Source organism: Neltuma alba, unplaced genomic scaffold (genome assembly GCF_004799145.2).
Source record: "Neltuma alba isolate B1F8T4 unplaced genomic scaffold, ASM479914v2 tig00005684_pilon, whole genome shotgun sequence".
Lineage (NCBI taxonomy): Eukaryota > Viridiplantae > Streptophyta > Magnoliopsida > Fabales > Fabaceae > Neltuma > Neltuma alba.
In genome coordinates, this window is record NW_021634197.1 from 13,293 (window position 1) to 28,272 (window position 14,980).

The window sequence follows — 14,980 nt, forward strand, 5'->3', positions numbered from 1 at the left end:
ATCAAATCAATTAATAAATCACATCAATGAGAGCAGTCAAATATGTACCTTCATTGTCAACAAAAACAAAACTTATGTACCGTCATTTTAATTTGGTGGAAACTTGGGCCATTCCTCTTGTTTGCTTCATATGTAATTAATGTATTTATATTTTTCACTTAATTCAGGTTCAGTTTCTTATGCTCTTGTACTTTTAGATTTAAAATGAAAATTTAAAATAATGTTTAAACTAACAACCTAAAAAGTCAAAAAAAAAAAAAGATTTAAGAATATAAAATTTCAACTGTTCAAATAAAATGTGCACAACCTAAAAGGTGAGACCAATATACCACAATTGAAATAAACTACTTAAATATGTCAAAAACATTCACAAAGAAGCCTCCAACATTTTTAGAATTTTTTTCAGCTCTTATATGTCAGAAAAATTTGTTTTCGTAGCAAAATATCCTCACCGTTATCTATCGTTAGGTTTGACTATTAAATTATGTGGTTTGACCAGTATTTTTAATAGTCAAATTTAATGACCAATAATAACGCATGACATAAATACTATGAAATAAAACTTTCAAGGTATTTAAGAGTAAAAGAAAAACTTTCAGGGTGCTGAGTGCTCTGTCATAGATATTTCCTAGATATTTAATCACCTTGTCCCCACCTCAATTATATCTAAAAGGAAATTGGAGATAACATCTTTCTGTAGCCGATTTCATTATAAAACTAAAATTAGTTATTTTTATAGTTAGTTACAAACATTTTATCACTAATTCTATCGCCAAAATTTTTGCAACAAAATTAATTTCATCATTAAATTTTATTACTAAATTTCATCACTAATTTTTGTTAATAATGAAATTAGCTACTAAATTTTGTTTCGTCACTAATTTTGTCAATTATTACATGATTTTTATAGTGGTTCTCCACTTACATTTCTACGTGCTTGCTTTAAGTTGTGATGCTTGCTGCCAAACAATTACTTTTTTTAATTGTTGCTTATTGTTTGAATACCTGCTTTAAATTAGAATAAGCCTAATGTATTCGCACAAAATTCAAAATAAGTCATATAATTTAAGTATTTACTTTAGTTTAGACCCCCTTTTGGGTATAATTATAAATGCATAATGTTCATATAATTGATTAATCAATAAGCATGAAGTTGATTTAAAATAAGTGATTTTAATTGTAAAAGAATTTAAATTTGTTTTCTTAAGAGGAACAGGGTACTTAATCATTAAGATACATAACGTTTTTCATGTTGAAGACAAAATTCAGTCAAAAGACTGTTCAAGACAAAACTCACAAAACAATGGCAATGTGAAAACACATTTAACTCACAAAACAATGGCAATGTGAAAACACATTTATATATAGAAACATCATATTGGTACGATTAATTAATTATTGTCATTCTTTTTATTTTTTTTTTCTTTTTTTGTTTCTTTGCATCCTTCAGCTTCTGCGTCCCCAAATATTGCAGTACATAAAAGAACTCTGACGTACTATTCCTTACATATCCTTTCTTAATAATGTCAATAACCACTCACCAATTAATGGATCCCCCACAAACTTTTTGGCTGGAGAAAATACTAGTTCTGCTATTAAATATAAAATCAAGTTTATAGTGCATATTATATTATAAACTATATTTTATATTTAGAACCAAGGATAATATTATTTGTACAAACAAACAAGTCATATACTTAGTATACCTCTTGTCCTATTTATAAATCAAGAAAGATAATGTTTTGATTTTATTTATATGTTGTATCATTAAATTTTTTGTATAAATAAATAAGTTTATCCTTTATTTATTATATATATTAGTATTACTATTATTTTCTTAGTAAACATATGTATTAATAGACCTAAGCGTCAGTATGGCACTTCATTCGATAAATAAATGTAATAAAAATTTTGTCTCCTAAAACATAAAAATATTAATTATAGTAAAGCTAAACGGAAGTTTGCATCAAATTATTATTTTTAATATTTCACATATGATTCGAATTTAAAGACTTACCAAAGATAGCTAAAATTACAAGACCAAACTCGAAAAGCATTTAGATTCTTAAAAATTAAATCACCAACAAGTTTTTGTTACTAATAATAATATTCAAACTCATGTTTTATAAGAATACGAATCTCATTATTTTTATTGGTTGGATCAATTTTTTTAATGCTTAGGGGGAGTTTGGCAGCTTATATAAGCAATTAAAAAAGTACTTTTTATACTAATTGAGATAATACTTCTCTTATATATTTAGTTGAGATTTTATAAAATTATATACTTTTCCAGTCATTAATATAAGACTTAATTAGATAGTTACTATTAGTCTTTTATATAAGATCTATTTTATATATTTATTAATTTTTTTTAAATTAACACTATTGATATCCTTCAAATAATAATCAAATAGGAGATAAAAGAAGAAAGATTAAAAAAATACTTTAAAATATTTTAAAATATATATTATATTAACTTATTTAGTTAATAATTTTAATATATTTAAATTAATTAATTAAATCTTATATTAAATAAGAGGAACATTTTTCACAAAAACTAATCCAAATACAGTAGTACAGTACGATTTGAGGTGTGAAGATGCCATGAGGGTGGAGTGAGCGTCACGGGGCGTATAGCGCGTGAGGAATTGTGGTCCTTTGTCAGTATGGGTGTCCGGCTGCAGGGTGGGCAGCGTCTACCGACTAATAATTGTGACAGAGAGATGCTTTGACGGTAGGAGAATCTTACACAAAGTCAAACCTCTGAACATTTGCCCGTGCCCCCACGCGCCCTGATTGCAGGAAAAAAAAAAAAATATTGTTAAATTACTAATCAATCAAAATCAAAAATAAAAATAAAAATAAAAAGAAGAGATTAGGCTAGTAGCCCTTGGGCCCTCGTCTGCATGTGCCTCCACCCTGATTGCCTTTCGTAATTCCTACCCATGTGTCCACCTCACTAGGATATTAACTCCCATTTACATCAAAATCACCTCAATTTTTTAAATAATTTTTTTTAATTTATATTTAATTAAAAGCTTTATTGGGAGAATTATTTTTGGGAAAATTTTCATTGAAAGTTACCTGAAACATATATGGAAATCCCAAATCAAATAGATAATGAGAGAATTATAATGAGGTCCCAATAAGGAAAACAATTGAAAAACAAGTCCCATAGATTGTCATTCTCACTGTAGGACTTGTCATTACAGGCTGCTCAGGTTGTTATTGGGACTTTATAGTGATTATTTTTTTTCTGTGAGACTTGAATGTAATTCTCCCTTGATAAATTTCACACATCCCTAATTAAGAAACTGATCCGTAGTCTCAACTGATGAAATTTAGACATTTTACCATATCGCCCATAATGTCTTTTCTTCCCAAAGCAAGCACCTCTGCTGGTGACCAGCTGCTCAGCAGTGATCAAAATTTTGATGATAAATTTATTACAAAAGTTTTAATATGAATGGCTGATGGGGACTCAAGAATTATTAAATTGAACTTGTCAATTTCTAACATCTTTTGTGAACGAGTAACAATAAAGGTCTCATAAGAAGTGCAATTTTATTGCAAAATTTTGTTGTGAATAACCAATGAATAATTGTGAATTATTAAACTGAACTTGTTAATTTTTACAGGTGCAAAAATAAAAATATATATATTATGAGACAAATTAGCTAGAACATGGCTGATTTGGTGGAATTACATCTAGATGAGTCAAACATGTTTTATTTGCTTTAAATGATATCAAGTTGGTTGTTATAATTTTTTAATTTTGGACTTTACACCTTTGTTGGATGGGATTGAACTCATGATCTCCACCATCATAAAAGATGAGATGAGAATAGTTAATTTTCTAATTTTGGACCTTACACCTTTGTTGGATGAGATTGAACTCATGATCTCCACCATCATAAAAGATGAGATGAGAATAGTGCACTTAGTCACGAGCTTCAGTAGATAGGGGTGGTTTTTGAAAACTATATAGCTTGACAAAGTTTGATTTTGATGTACTCTAACGTGGTATTTCTACAATCTATATATTTTGACATTAATAATTATGATTTTTTTTACAAAGAAAAGGAGGAAAATTATAGTTATCTTTCATACCCAAAAAAAAAAAACATTACATCAAAAAAAGCTTTACAGATAGCCTACCATGTGACATTGGAATCCAAAATATGGAAAAGATAAGGCTTAGTTCAGTCATTTAATCATTTTTCTTCCTTTAAAGATATCTTTTTTTTTTTGTTTTAGTTTGGTTCTTAATACACCTCTGGTCCTAAATATAAATTTTTTTTTGTAGTGTATCATAAATATAAAACCCTTTTTATAGTGTAAATTACTACAAAAAGAATTTTATATTTAGGACTGGAGGAGTATAAAATTTAGTTGAGTAATTTGAGAAGATCAATAAAATTACTAAATTATTTTAAAGTATTTATATCTATCATTTTTATTCAAATAATTTTTCTCACTTATAAATTGATATATAATATAATGATTCACATAAGTATTTTAATTAAGTAATTTAATAACTTTCTAATGTAATTAAATTAGTCAACTAGGTGTTATATTAAAAACTAGATGTGGTATTATGTAGCCATTTTTTCTCAACTTATTTAAGAATATATATATTATTGAGAAAAGCTCAAGATTTTCAACTAAATTAGTTATTTTATAATTATACATTAGAAAAATGAAAATAAAAACATTATTGTGTACAACACTCACACTTTTTTCACATCTATATATCTTTTATTTTTAATTTATTTCATTATTATATATATGTTCAAATCATCATAAATTTAAAAAGTCCATAGGACCCATTTAGGCATGTGATGCCTCTATGAAAGATGCAATATTTCAAAGTCATATTCATTATTTGTTGTCAAATCTTATAATTCTATCCTTAGACTTTGGATCCAACCATGAACCAACTCTTCGTTGATTTGGTCCAAATTGTCTATCACAACACGTGGCTCCATTTTACTTACTCTATGCCAAGTAAATTATAAATATATTTTTAATTCCAACAGCAAAAAAAATATATTTACATATAATTATTACTTGATTCAATTATAATTAATATTTATCCTACTTTAAAAATTATTTAATCATTTATATATACACATATATGAAAGTAAATTTAAAATGAGTCCCGCAATACCATTAATTTTAACATTAATGTGACTATATTAAATATCTTTTCTCATGAAGTCATGATCGATCTAAATTAATATTCTAAAGGTATATATTTCCCCATATTATATAAACACAATTATTTATTTTGACTTCCCTCAACCTTAGACATGCAGCAGAAACCAAATTGAATTTGATAACTTCCCTCTTTTAATTATTCAATTTTTTCAAAAAAAATTATTACTATTTGACAACCATAAGATAATTATTCAAAGATTATATAAGGGTATGTGTGATTAGCAACAATTGAACAAAAAGATTGAGATTCTGTATCTGACATTCGTTTTAGAGCTTTAATTTCCCACGAAATTAAGGAATCTATAGCTGTATAACAACAATATCCAACTGCCGTGTTCCAAAATATGACTTATTTATTTATATAAATCCACACATTGTTATACCTTAATTTATTGATTAATCAAGTATAAACATAATTATTTTTAGACACATTTTTCAACTTTCAATTCAATAATTGCCAGCTCTGTATGTATTCCTCATTTTGAGACGCTTTTGTGAGAAATGCAGGTGTGAAAGCATTAGCGCACGTTAATTTAATATGAGACATGAAACAATATACTTTAAATTAAGATAAAATTTTTGAATTATTATAACTAAGACCCGAATTTCAGGTTTCATTATTTAATTAGGACATGCCTCATGCTCTGATCTTTTCCCTTTAAATAAGGAATGTTCTATATTCATGTCACAAATTGGCATTAATATACACACACGTGTCTGTAACTACCGCATGACATATTCTTCTGTCTTTAATTATAGGAGTTAGTGGAAGAGTTTGTTTTAGTTTGGAATGTAAGAATTCAATATGCTTTATCTTTCAGATTTATAATTTATTTTTCAAATTATTTCTATTAATTTTATTTTGGAGTTTTCATTAGGATTAATTTTCAAATACAAATTGTTAAAGGGTTATCTTGAAAAATCAACACACATATCTTGCAAGTAACTTAAGTAGTTTTTCAACATTAAAGTCCTCTTGAGAAGTCTGCGGTTTGAGGAGATTAGTCACTGTTACCAATAGTGAATACTCTAAGCTTAGCCACCAAAAAAAAATTAACCAGTTTTTTTAGTTATTGTTTGGTTGGGATTTTTTTTTGCCCTTTTAGGGGAGGAGAGTAAAACAGACAAAAATCCTCCCTTTCTCTCCAACCAAACAAAGCCCATAACTCCCCCTCCTCTCCCTTTCATTCTACCATGCAAAGTTTTAGTTTTTATAAATTAACTATTTAAATTTTATATTTTTAGGATGTGGGGAGTATAAAAATTTGAGAAAAATTATAACGTTGAAATCTATCGTATGTTAATTTAAAAGCATTGAATATATATATATATATATATTAATATAACGATTTGTTCTCCGTTAGTTTTTCATAAAACCAAAGGGCTTTGTTCTAGTGTATCATATATTTGATAATATAGATAAACTAATTTGTTAAATACATTTCAAAATTAATTTACATTAACTCATTATACGCATAGTCTCTACGGTGAATCTAGTTAAATTTTGACCGAAAGCAACAGCAAACATGGAGAATTTTTCCATTTAATAATGAGCAATCAATATTTTATAATAAAATAAAATATTTTATTACAATTAATTTATTATTTATCAGCTACATGACCGTCTTTTTTTAAAAAAAAAAAATTTGGCCTTTTTCCCCTTTTAAGGTATTCTGCTTTCAAATATGGAATGCCATTGATAAGACCCGGCCCTTATTATTAGGGCTTAAAGCCGAGCCCATAGCTTGCATATATTATTTTGTTCACAAATACAAAATTTGTAAACACAATTTTAATATATATAAATTATAAAATTTAAAGTTCAAATTGCAACTAACATAAAGAAAAATATATAACACAATAAAAATGTTTTATAATTTGATAATTCAAATTTTTTTTATAGCCATCATGTAAAGAATTAACAAGTATCAATTCAGATGAAACGAAATCAAAACATAATTCTATAAAATAAATGAATCTTAATCCTAACAAAACATTGAACTTATATTGCAAACTTACACCACAGATTTACTTAATGAATTTCATTAACTCTTTTATAAATGATTTGATTTAACATTTATGTCACACAAAAAGAAAATAATAGAGGGCTCACTCGATCCTAACGAACTTAGCCCATAAAAATTAAAGCACATAAACTCTATTTTCTATTTCAAAGTCACTTATGAAAGTTCATCCCTTAGAAAATGAGACTTGACTATGAAATAGTGAGATAGAGACAAAAATTAAAATGAATGTAATTAAATCAAAAAGAGAATTTACTATAAAATCTCAAAGAAAAAACATAATTATTAAAAGTTTCAATAACAACTAAGTAGTTTATAAAGATAAGTTCTAACATAGGAAATGATAACTACTCACTCATTATTTAAACGTATTGATAATTATTTTCTTTTATTAGAATCTTATTATAATTCTCTCCTAAATAAAATGACCCCAAAATGTCTCTGTTTCATAGTCTCTTTCATCTAACGCAATAGCCGGTAGCCACCATAACACAGGCATGCCAATATGAACGTTTTCCAATTATGAGGACTACTGCCATAGCCTTCCTATAATCCAGGGGCGCATTTAAAATATTTCAGACCACAGGGGCCTATTTCAAAATCATTGGAAACTAGATGGATTAAAAACATACAATTTTTCCTTCTAAATATACAATGAAATTCCCTTTTGAACTTGCTTATAAATTATTTACACCCGTGAATTCATATCAAGCAGTATAACTCATTGTAACAATCACCTCAATACAAGAACAAACCATGACATTTTAAATGAAATTATGTAAGAGAAAAAAAAAAAGGGAAAGAATTGGAGATAAATCCCCGTATTGAAAATTTTATTGATAAGAATAACCTAAATTAGAGTACTAATATTTTGTCCCTACAAATTTTTATAGTATGTATAAAAATTTATCAGGTTCTTTTCACTAATAAAATTTTTAATGAGTGACTTTTTCCCGATTTTCTTAAAAAACCTTATTTTCATTTACTCATTGAATCTCAGTCATTTATCTCTGTTTTTTTTCCCTCTTATTCTTTTACCAAATCAATTATCAATTAGCTCTAAAAAACGGGGTCATATTCAAATTTCAAAACTGGACGAAATCAATTAAATCAAAGAAATGTGTAGCTTTCTGGTGTCTCTTTCACTTTTCCTTTTAGGCCTTTATTCCTATGTTCCTTTTGATATACATGATCTTCTCCATTTAATTCAGGTCAAGGTCAAATTATTTGAAATTATTTAACATAAATTCTCTTTCTATCGTAATTCATAAAAGTTGTATTTCAAATTGTTTTTTTTGGAGCAAAAGTTGCATTTCAAATTCAATCCTTCCACTGATATGGTTCAGCAGTGTTACTACTAAATTGATGATGTGGCAGGTAAATGTCTTACGTGGCATCCATGTTATTTTATGAGCTGGAAAAAAGGGACATGTCATCATCATCCTTCTAACCTCTTGATAAATTGTCATCATGTTGCAATAACTAGTTCTAACTGAACATACCACTAAATAGTTATGTTAAAATTAAAACATAAAAATAGATTCAACCGAATTACTACATGACAAAGTCCTAATAGTACACCTCATTATGACGGGTAGATGTAATAGTAGACGTCATTATGACTTGACATTTAATAATCACAACTACTAACTACCAACTACTCTCATAATGACACCTAATAATGGCAACTACTCCACTTATTACAAGAGGACGAAATAGACTACAGGACAAACTACTTTAATAAAGTAAAAGTAGATAGCGACATAAAGTAGGATTCTGTCGGGTCCCGCATTATCTTCAGAGTATCCCAAAAGGAGATTTTCTGATGATGATGTTCCCTAGTCTTTATAGATAAGCTCGTGGCTAGGGGATAGGTTCATGATGCCTTCTGGGTCAGGGTCATCTGAGTCATAGTGTCTCCTTGAGCTTCTTGAGTAGTAGTAGTCTTCGAGTTCTGGATCAGGGTCTTCTTGGTTAGGATCCTGGGATTCCCCTGCAAGGAATGGGAGTTGTGGCTGGAAACTTGGCTGAGGGAGATAGAGTCCTTCAGGCTGAGTGAGTTGAATTTGTGAGTCGTTGTCACCGTCATAAGGGTCTTCGGTGGCTTCTGTCGGTGGAGGGACTTGTGACCTATTTGGTGGAGGTCTGACAGCACTCATGATGAAATCTCTTTGGAATTCTTCAAGTGTTGTGTTGCTGGCAGATGGTGAGTTTGGAGGGAAAGGTCCAAGAGATAGACATGAAGTGTCTTCTCCCGTGTCAGGCTGGTTAAGTGCAGTTAATGTCTTTCCAATTTTTTCCATTAGCAATGCTTCCCTTCTTGGCCATGAGGGGGTGGTGACCTGGAGGATCAGACGGTTGTCTGTGTAGAGTCTCTGGTTAGCACTTATTCCATAGTTCCTGAAAAAGGTATACAGACAGAAAAATCTTTTTTGTTTGGGAGTTGGTAAGTCCCAAATATTATGTTCCTTGAGAATTTTCCAAAGTTTTCCTCTCCAGTAGGGAAGAGGAGCAATCATCTCAAAGAGTGTGGTAAGAGGAGAGTTTTCATTTCTGATGTCATTCAGGTGGTCATGGACGACTACAGCTGAGAAGGCTATGGCACAGGTGTAATTGGCTGAGACAGACCAGATGTACCATAAAAGTTCTTCTGGTATGGGTCCTTTGATAATGGGAACAGTGAGGTAAGGAGCATCGGCATCAAAGTGCTGAGGGTAAGGGTGGATTCCAGTATCTACAAAAACACGGTGGAGCCAGTAGAACATAGTACTTCTGGCAAGGTTTTGGACATCTGCTGGAGATTCAGGACGGGATCCAGGAGGGAAAATGGTGGCTCTCATTCTGTGAGGCATTTCTGGTTCAGAGATGGTTGGGATGAAAAGAGGTTGAGGTCTGGAGAGTGACAGGAGTTTTGGAGGCTGGGAAACTTTCTGAGGTCTTGTGAGGAAATCTGCTATGATGTTCTGGTGTCCTTTGAGATGATGAACGGTGAATTTATAGCGAGAGAACCAGTCTTTCCATCGAAGTAACTGGCTGTCTGGCAAGGTCTTTCCCTTGGGATCAAGCATTCTTGGAAAAGACGTATTGTCCATTTCTACTCTGAATTGATAAGGACTGAGATGGAAGCTGAACTTCTCGATTCCTCTTTTGACAGCAAGGATCTCCTTGTAGGTAGCATGATAATGCTTTTCTGACTCCTTGAATTGTCCGCTTGCATGTCCACAGTAAAATCTCTTTCCATCTATCTCTTCAATTAAGACAGCTCCCCAAAAGTCATCACTAGCATCAGTCTGGAGGATTCGTAATCCTCTGTCAGGGATCTTTAAAGGAGGTGGTTGCTGTGCAATTCTTTTGAGGGTCTTGACAGCTGAGGTCTGCTCTGTCCCCCACGCGGGAGGATTCTTTTTGAGAAGTTTGGACAGCTGGCTGGTATGATTTGACACATGAGGGATAAAATCCCGAAGATAATTAATAATCCCCAGAAATTGTTGGATTTGTTTTGTGGTGAGATTATCGTCTGGGAATTTGAGTAATTCTTCTGCAATGTGTGGTCCAGGATAATACTGACCATTTTCAAAATGCATTCTAAGAAATTCTATGCTGTTGACACCTATTTCACCTTTCTTTACCGACAACATAATCCCGTATTTTTCAATTATTTCCCCGAACTGGGTCAATAAAAGTTTATGGGAATCTTCATCTTTTGAGAAAAGTAAAAGGTCATCAATGTAAATGAGGAGGTTATCAAGCATAGGTTCAAAGATTCTGGTCATGGCCTTTTGGAATAGTGATGGGGCAACCTTAAGCCCAAATGGCATGACAGTCCATTGGTACTGGGCGTTTGGAATACAGAAGGCAGTTTTGGGTCGATCTTCTGGGTGGATACCCAATTGCCAAAATCCTGCTTTAAGATCAAACTTGGAAAAGATTTTTGCATCTCTAAGATGGACTGTAAGTGAACTGGGCTTTGGTAAAGGGAATTTGTCATCTTGAAGGAAAATATTAAGAGGCTTATAGTCAATGACTAACCTTTTCTTCCCTCTTTTGATTTCTGACCTTTTTTCAACATAGAATGCCTGACAAGCCCAATTAGATTTTGTTGGTTCAATAAGGCCTTGTTTGAGAAGTGCAGCACATTCTTCTTTAGCGAGCTTGAGATCTTCTGGATTCATTCCTGGATGAGAGGCCTTTGTGGGACTGATGTCTTCATTTTTCTTGAAGGGGAGTTTTATAAAAAACTCTTGATTTTTCCATAATGGAAAAGGATGAGAGAATTGTTGATGACTATCAGCACAAAATTTTAGAAGATGATCTCGAATATCTTCATATCCTGGTGGTGCCTGTTGGATCTCAAAGAGATTAGGAACTTCAGTATATGCACTAAAGAAATTTTTATATCTAATTCCTTTAGGCAGGACTTGAAGATTCCTAGTATGATTATAAGCATCAAATCCAATAAGAATGTCTTTTCCAGGGAGATCACTACCAAGAACTTTCATCCATAGAACACATCCTGGAAAGAATTGAATACCAATCTTCCTGCGAGTTATCCATTCAATCTTGAAGGGCTTTGAATCAGCAGTAAAGAAAAGTTGATCACAAGGGATCCATGCTTCAGGGGGAAGAATATCAGGATTCATGATGGTTCTGCATGCTCCAGTATCAATAAAGGCAATAACAGGAATTGGCTTTTCATATCTTCCTGGAAGGATATGAATTTTGACATTTGGCTTAAGAGTGACTTTGTTGTGTTCTGGCTGAGAAGCCACGGAACCAAGGAAAGGAGACGGATGCACAGGCTGTTCAAGGGAATATAAATACCCTTGAGGACTATCATCTTCTTGAGAAAAGGATTCAGAATCAGTTTCCTCATCTTCAGAGTAAGGAAGAATATATTGTGTCTCTTCATCCTGAGCATCTTGTTCTTCGATCACGGATTCTACATCTTCATCTTCATTGATCATGAGAACAGTCTGCAAATGTTCTAGCATTTTGACATCCTTTTTTGTCTTGTTAGGACAATTTTTTGCAAAATGCCCCTTTTTCTTGCATATGTAGCACCTGTCAGATTTCTTTGAGTAAGGTCTGCGCCTCCTGAAGTATCTCAGGAAAGGCTTTCTGGATCTTCTCCTGGAGTAAGAACCCTTTGGATATCTGAATCGACGATAGTGAGATTTTCTCTTGGTAGAACAAGAGCAATCTTTATCATCCTTGCACTTTATTTTCAGATGCTGTTTCTTGCATGCATGCCTGAGCTTTGACTGTCCTTTCAATTCCTTTGAAGAACTTCTGTTGTTCACAGAGCTTATCCACAGTTGCTAATGCCAACTGATATATTTCTCCAATGGAAATGTCAGCCATGTTTCTATGGAGTGCATTGATAGCTCTATGAAGTTCTGGTTGCAATTCATCTGGAAGAGAGGCAATAAAAGTATGCCTGAGATTGACATCATTGGCTCCTCCAAGCATGTAGTATTTTTCAGACATTCTCTGGAAATGTTTCTGCAAGTCTCTTTTGTCTAAAGAGCAGCATTTCATCTCAAAGTATTCTTGGCGATGCCTTTTGTTAATGATCTGGAAGTCACCAATGAATTCCTTATGAATGAGTCCTAGGAGAGTTCCTGCATTATCAACTCTGGCTGCTGCTATCTTCTGGTAATCGCTGAGACTTTGATACCATTCTCTTAATGTTCCTGTTAGTCTTGAGAGAAATTCTGTAAGAACTTCCTCAAGAGTTGCATCATGCCTGGCAAGCTGCAGGTCAATCCATGCTCCGAACTCATGGAGTCTGTCTCTCCATTTTTCCGGAGGGAGATCATCAAAAGTGAACCATGGACCTGTAGTAGGTTTATAGTCTGTTCTTCTTGGCTCAGATGTATGAGGAACAGATGGGTCTTCATCAATAGGATTTTCAACTGTGGGATCTGGCTGGACCATTGCTACTTTAGAGATATCAGCATGATATATCTCCGGATCAGAGTTAGAACTGTACTCAATAGAGGAATCAGATTCAGGTTCAGAGGTTCCATCTGTTGATGACTGATCTTTATCCACAGTTTGAAAAGTGGCTATGGTTTTGTTTGGATCTGCAACTTCTTTTCTTTTTTCTCTGTCTGGAGGAGGAGTTTGTTTTGGTGGAGATGATGGTGGTGGAGTTCTTATCACAACTCCTTGAGAGGACGGTGTTGGTTCAATAGGTTTAGTATATGAGGATGATGGGTAGAAAAGTCTTTCAGATGAAGGGAAATGAGGTGGTCGTACTGGAGGTTTGGGAGGAGGGTTTGGTTGGATGGGTGAAAGAGTTGGTTGTCGGGGTTTTCTCAATTGTCTTAAAATAGGATAAGACATTTTGAAAACCTTGCTGTAATCAGATTCTCTGGGATAAGAAGGAGGTGATGCTGGATATGTGGGGAGTTGAAAACTAGAGGGGTAAGATGGATAAGGGTCATAGATGGTTTGTGAATGATCTTTAGCGATATCTGACTCGATTCTTTGTAAATCCTTTCGGATTTGTGACAGTTCTTGCTCTTTCCTGGTAAACTCTGGTCCAATGTATCCCTTTTCGATAAATCTCTTCAGATCTGCATCCAGTTGATAAGCCTGAGAAGTTAGAGTCATATAAAGCTGTTTGACTTGATCAGAGACTTGGTCAAGCCTGCTCGTCAGAGTATCAGTTCTGAGAGTCAGCAAGTCAAGCTTTGAATCAATCTTTGTCAGAGTTCTATTCTGGCCGATCGCATTCTGGGTCTGCCAGTTAAGAACTTCTTCTGCTGCTGAGACTGGTCTAGCTTCACCAGTAGGAGAGATTTCTGTTGGAACAGAGAAAGGTCTTGCTGTAACCTTTGTTTCTCTGTTGGTTCTTCTTTCAAGAGGAGGAAAATCCTGCTCATACGGATCCATCATTGCTATACACGGGATGGATTGTTGGATGACAGGAATCACTGGATCTGGCTTCTGTTTAGGGAGGAGATTTTCGTGACCTGTTTCCTTAAGCAGATCATATAGAGATAATCTGTTAGAAGGAACAGTAGGGACAGGAGCCTTCCAGTTTCTAGCTTTCTGCTTCGGACCATGATCATCATCATCATAGTGGTGATGGTGACGTCTGTGAGAACAAGGAGATGTATTCTTCTCCTTTCTCTTCTTTTTTATGGCATATCTGATGGGATAAGACCATCCATCTTCATCTTCATCGTCTGATGCTTCCCACCAGTAAGGTGTATCACACTCACAATCAGGATCACATTCTTCTGGTGCATGATCCCAAATGAAATGGCCATTTATGTGAGACACATAACATGGCTTGGCATTCTGATTTACCCAAGCAATTGGAGGGTCTCGCTTAGATGGGAGATAGGCTGGAGTGATGGTTAAAATACGTCCAGAAGGTACAGAAGAACCTTCCTGGCCAGGCTTGGTGAAAACAGTTTTGACTGTGCCATCTGGAAGTCTTTTTATCTCAGGAGGAGAAGAAGTATGAACATCCCTTTGAACACCATGAAAGTGTTTTTCATAGTTGGTGATCCACTCAAGAGGCATCAACTGAGCAAGTTCCTCTTTTGGGATCTGTCGAGGAATCTGGATGATGGAGGTATCATCAGCTCTATCAGAAACCACATAAAGAGCATCTTTAGTGGAGTTTGGAAAATGAAGATCAAGAGCATGATTCTGGAGTCTATAAATGACTTGATGATGAAGAGTTGCTGCAATAGCTCTGGGATCTTGCTCTGCTCCAA